A 6,136-nucleotide genomic window follows, 5' to 3' on the forward strand; every position below is an offset into this window, starting at 1 on the left:
TCACCAAACTCGCGTCCGAGCACGACCCCGAGCTCGTGGATCTCCCAGGAGCCCGCCCAGCCTCTCAGCTCGCTCGCTCGCTAAGCGTAGCCCCGTGCCCGCGCTGGCCCGAACTCCGGTCGCCGCCGCGGACCCCGTTCCGGTGAGCTCGAGCCACCTCAGCCCCTGCCGCTTGCACAAATGGATGCGGGCGACTCCCAGCTACGCGTAGAGCCCCTCAGTCGCCGTTTTGGTCGCCGAAGGAGCGTTTCCGACGCCCTCCGCCGTTGCTGGCGTCGCCGGCGACAAGCCGCGGGTCAACTCCGGCGGGTTTGACCCGGGGGTTTGACCCCTGACGTGTGGGCCCAGGCGCCTGCCTAATTAGTATTAGGTTAATTAGTGTTAATTAATTTAGTTAATTAGGTGAGCCACTGACATGCGGGCCCCGCCCGGCTAACTAAGTTAGTTAGGGCTAACTAACCCGGTTAGTTGACTGGGTCACTGACCAGTGGACCCCACTGGTCAGGTTTGACCTGGTCGACGCCTTTGACCCTGCTGACGTCACTATTACGTCATGCTGACGCAGTATTTGTTCTGGAATTTAAATAAATCCTAAAATGATTTATTAATTTCAGAAAATAGCTAAAACTTCAATAAATCATAGAAAATTAACCGTAACTCCAAATTAAATAAATTATATATGAAAAATTATCAGAAAAATTCAAGGAATCCATCTGTACCATTTTCATGCATGTTAGAACAACTTATCACTACTGTTTAGGACAAATGAAGTGAATGGCATTTGAATAATCACATATGGAGTTTGAATTTGAATTTTATATTCAAACCAACTTCATTTAATCTGTTGCTAGTTGCATTAGCCCAAAACACCTTCATATTGCCATGTCATAGCATGCATCATATTGTGCATTGCATTGATTGTGTTCCTTTCTGTGTTGCCGGTATTTGTCCCCTCTCGATAGACGTGATACCGATGATGTGATCGTTGACACTGATGAAGACTCAATGTTATCTTCAGAAGTGCCAGGCAAGCAAAACCCCCTTGTTCATTCCGATACAATCCTACTCTCTCGCTCCTGCTCTCTTTTACTGCATTAGGACAACATCGATTCATCTGTTACTTGCTGCGGTAGTTGAACCCCTTTATCCTCTGCATGACCTGTCATTCCACAGTAATTAGATGAAACCCACTAGCATGAGTAGGAGTTGTTTGAGCCCTGATGTGCCTACTCATTCATGCTTGTTTGTCATGCCTGCTACTGCTTAGAGTTGAGTCAGGTCTGATTCATCGGGGATGAATCAGAGGTGTGTGAACATGTCCTACTGTGTGTGAGCTAAGTGTGTGAACACGATTTGGTAAAGGTAGCGGTGAGAGGCCATGTAGGAGTACATGGTGGGTTGTCTCATTGCAGCCGTCCTCAGGAACTGAGTTCTGTGTTTGTGATCCATGATTCAGCTACTACCACGCATTGGGCCCGAAACCAATGGACCCTCTCGGCTTCTTGATCACCCTTGTCCTCTGTCCAGGAGTTGCAAGTAGTTTCTGGTGTTTGTAGTATGCTGGAGGCCGTGGACAGCGCTGACCGTAGGGGTGGGCTGTGATGCGGTAGGCACGTGGCCGGGTAAACCGGGCACCCGTTTGGTGTCACGGAACCCTGTACACATCGTTTGGGGCTGTGAGCGAAACTCCGGCCGGATCTCCTCATGGATGGAACCCGAATAGGCGATAAACCTGGACTAGAGACTTGAGTGTTTAGGTAGGCCGTGGCCGACACCCACGTTGGGCTTCCGCTTGAAGGTTGCCGAGTACATGTCATGTAAACGGCGGTAAGTGGTGAGAGCGTGTGTGAAGAAGTACACCCCTGCAGGGTTAATATGATCTATTCGAATAGCCGTGTCCGCGGAAAAGGACTTCTGGGTTGCTTATATCAGTTCATAGACAAGTGAAAGTGGATACTCTAAAATACGCAAGATAAGCGTGAGTGCTATGGATGGCGTTCTCGTAGGGAGACGGGAGGGGATCCATAGTGGTGTATTGGTTGGTGAATATGTGGACTCGTGTGCGCCACCTCAAAAGAGTTGCTTGCAGTCGTAGTTTAGGATAGCCACCGAGTCAAAGCTGGCTTGCTGCAGTCAAACTCCACCATCCCCTTTGTTGATAATGATGCATATGTAGATAGATCTGATGTAAGTCTTGCTGGGTACATTTGTACTCACGTTTGCCTATTTTATGTTTTGCAGAGAGACTTCAGTCTCACTAGTAGTTCCACGTGGACTTCGACGTTTAGCTTGATACCTCAGCTACGATCTTGTGCCCTCGGCAGGATCTGATAGATAGTCAGGCTTCTCAGCCTTTTTCATTTATAGATGTCTGTACTCAGACATGATAGCTTCCGCTTGTGCTTTGACTTGTATGCTCTGAGTGTTGGGTCGTGAGACCCATGTTTGTAATATCTCGCTCCTCGGAGCCTATTGAATAAATACTTGAGTCGTAGAGTCATGTTGTGATGCCATGTTGTATTTGCACATATCGAGCATATTGTGTGTATGTTATTGAAATGCTTGGTATGTGTGGGATCTGACCATCTAGTTGTTTATCTTTAGTAGCCTCTCTTACGGGGAAATGTCTCCTAGTGTTTCCACTGAGCCATGGTAGCTTGCTACTGCTCCGGAACACTTAGGCTGGCCGGCATGTGTCCTTCTTCGTTCCTGTGTCTGTCCCTTCGGGGAAATGTCACGCGTTGAATACCGGAGTCCTGTTAGCCCGCTACAGCCCGGTTCACCGGAGTCCTGCTAGCCCAGTGCTACAGCCCGGATTCCACTCGCTGATGACCGACACGTTCGATGCTGGGTCATGGATGCCTGTCCCTGTAAGTCTGTGCCACTTTGGGTTTACGACTAGCCATGTCAGCCCGGGCTCCTTATCATATGGATGCTAGCGACACTGTCATATACGTGTGCCAAAAGGCGCAAACGGTCCCGGGCAAAGGTAAGGCGACACCCGTGGGAATACCGTGCGTGAGGCCGCAAAGTGATATGAGGTGTTACATGCTAGATCGATGTGGCATTGAGTCGGGGTCCTGACACAGTCCTACTTGGGGCGCCTACTGGCTTCTCCCCTCCCCCTCCCACCTATATATATGTGGGAGGGGGCGCCAAGCACACACCAGACTATTGTTTTGCTGTGTGCAATGTCAGTGTCAAAACCGATCGATCTCGGGTAGGGGGTCCCAAACTGCGCGTCTGAGGATCAAACGTAACAGGAGGCAGGGGACATGATGTTTACCCAGGTTCGGGCCCTCTTAACGGAGGTAATACCCTACTTCCTGCTTGATTGACTTTGATGAGTATAGGGGTTACAAGAGTCGATCTACCCCGAGATTGTAATGGCTAAACCCTAGATGTCTAGCGTGTATGATTTATGATAGCCTCTATGTACTAAACCCTTCGGTTTATATAGACACTGGAGGGGGTTAGGGTTTGTACATAAGAGGTTTATAGACAAAGGAAACTACACATCCGGACACCAAGCTTGCCATCCACGCAAAGGGGAGTCCCATCCGGACACGGGGGAAGGCCTTCCATCTTGTATCTTCACGACCCATCAGTTCGGCCCATGTCACATAGCCCGGACGCCCGAGGACCCCATAATCCAGGACTCCCTCAGTAGCCCCTGAACCAGGCTTGAATGACAATGTGTCCAGCGCGCAGATTATCTTCGGCATTGCAAGGCGGGTTCCTCCTCCGAGTACAACAAGGCAGTCTTCCGAACAAGAGAACTGAATCCGTCTCTGTATAATAGTTACAACCCCCAACCACAGGGGCAAGATACTTAAACAAAATAAGTCATGTCCACTGACTACTTTTTCGGCAAGACGTTATGTCTGGCCTTATTATTATTTTGAACCGTTTTGCGGTCTCTTGCTTCGCGTTTCGAGGTGTGGCCTCTAATGACACATCTTGTCAAAGCAGAGATCATGTCCCCTTATTGCGGGATTCTCATCAATACGGGTTTGGGTAATCCAACCGTGTTGTTCGCACGACCCCTTGGGAATAGGCGAGTTTTAAGGCTTGTGAGGGGGCACTTGATATCCACTGCCCTTATAAGAGGATAAGGACCCATCTTTTTGCCCCACGCCTTCTTCTTCCTCAGCCCTTCCATCCTCGAGCTCCAGCGCCCAAGTTTCGATCTTTTCTGTTCCCACCAAACACTCCAGCCATGTCCGAATCCGGCTCTCAAGGCAAGTGGATGGCCTCCTCTGTCATGGAGGAGAATATCAAAGAGCTTCAGGAGGCGAGGTAATTGATCACGGAAATCGCACACAGGCTCCCTGCAAAAGGGCAAGTCATCCCCACTCCAGAGCCCGGCGAGAGGGTTGTGTTCATCCCTCACTTCCTCCGCGGGTTAGGGTTTTCCCTTCACCCCTTCGTTCGCGGTCTGATGTTCTATTATGGGCTAGATTTTCACGATCTAGCCCTGAACTCCTTCCTCCACATCTCGGCATTCATCGTTGTGTGTGAGGCATTTCTCCGCATCCCCCACACTTCGGCCTGTAGCTCAAGGCCTTTAACGTGAAGCCGAAGGTGGTCGACGGGCAGCACGCGGATTGTGGCGGCACCATGGTAAGCAAGCTCCCCAATGTTACCTGGCCCAAAGGGGCCTTTGTGGAGACCATCAAGATATGGCAGCAGGAGTGGTTCTACATCACCGAACCCAACGGCACCAAGAGGGCGGCCCCTCCTGCATTCAGATCCGGACCCCCGTTGCAGCTTGCGTCGTGGACCAACAAGGGCCTGGACTGGGGATCATCTGACGAGGTGCTGATGCTGCAAAAGTGCATCAAAAGTATCATAGAAAAGGACACCATCCTCACTGACGTGATCCAGGTGATGCTCGTCTGCCGAACTTTTCCCTGCCAGCGACGACCTCTCCATATGTGGGAGTTTAATCCGGAAGGGCCGCGGACCCTGCAACAATTCTTCGGCATGATGCAAAAAGAAATCTGGAAATTGCTCTTCAAGACTCAGAAGTCATGGCCGAAGACGACCGAGGACATCGGCCTCGACTACAATCATCCGGCCACCCCGGTAAGTGTTTAATTTCCTAACGTAGCTTAGTTCATCAATCCGAGGGGGTGCACTGAGAATCCCATCCTCTAAACCGGGCTGGACAAAGAATGCAGAGCAGATCAGGTGTTCGGCTCCACTCCCCGAAGACTCAGCTGATCCTCTGCTAATGAAGATGCTGGTCTCGGCGCCATACCAGGCGCCGGCAAAGAAGGACAAGAAGAAGAAGGGCAAGGAGGCTGACAGTGGCCTCCACCATAAAGGTACTTTGGACGCTATGTCCGGAGGGACCAAGGCTCCCTCCTCCCACGAAGGGGACGAAGACGAAGACGAAGAGGAGGAGGAAGAAGATAACCCTCCTCCCAAGGGGAAGAAGAGGGCGACCTCCATAGACCCGGAGGTGAAGGTGTCCAAGAGGGGAACGATATCCCTATCGGATGGCTCGGATTCGGACACCGAGGCCATCCCCAAGCATCACCCCAGGGTCAAGCCCCTAGCCGAATTGCAAGTATCTAAGGATGCTCTACACACATCCAGTCTTTTTCGAATCGTGGGAATCATATTAAATCATGCGCTGTAGTCCGGCCCGCGATCTGCCCCAACTATCTTCATCGTCGGGGAATTCTCTGGTGTCGGAGATGATGGAGAGTGAGACGCCTCCGTGAACCTCCCTGCCACCTATTGCAGATGACGCTGTTATCCCAAAGGACCTCTTCGGTCTATGGGGAGGCGCAGGGGACCGCCGAGACGGTGCCAGAGGGTAATGGCTCAGCTGCCGAGAACATGGGGGGCACAATCCCCATGGAGACTGACGACGGGGGCCCTAACCTGTCCGGCCCCCAGCCAGATGTCGTTCCGGAGACCCAAATGGCTCCGGGATCGAATGAGCGACCCCTTTCGAAGGACAGGGGAGCGCCTATTCCGGCACCGACCTCCTCTAATCTGGAGGCGCTGAACACTCAGTCGGATGCACTAGAAGTGCGTCCGTTTTGGAAGAGCATCATACCCTGATGGGTACGGTGGTTGAGAAGGTACAGTCTGCCAAACGCGGGTTGAACGAAGCCTTCAC

This window comes from Triticum aestivum, chromosome 1B (assembly GCF_018294505.1).
Source record: "Triticum aestivum cultivar Chinese Spring chromosome 1B, IWGSC CS RefSeq v2.1, whole genome shotgun sequence".
NCBI lineage: Eukaryota > Viridiplantae > Streptophyta > Magnoliopsida > Poales > Poaceae > Triticum > Triticum aestivum.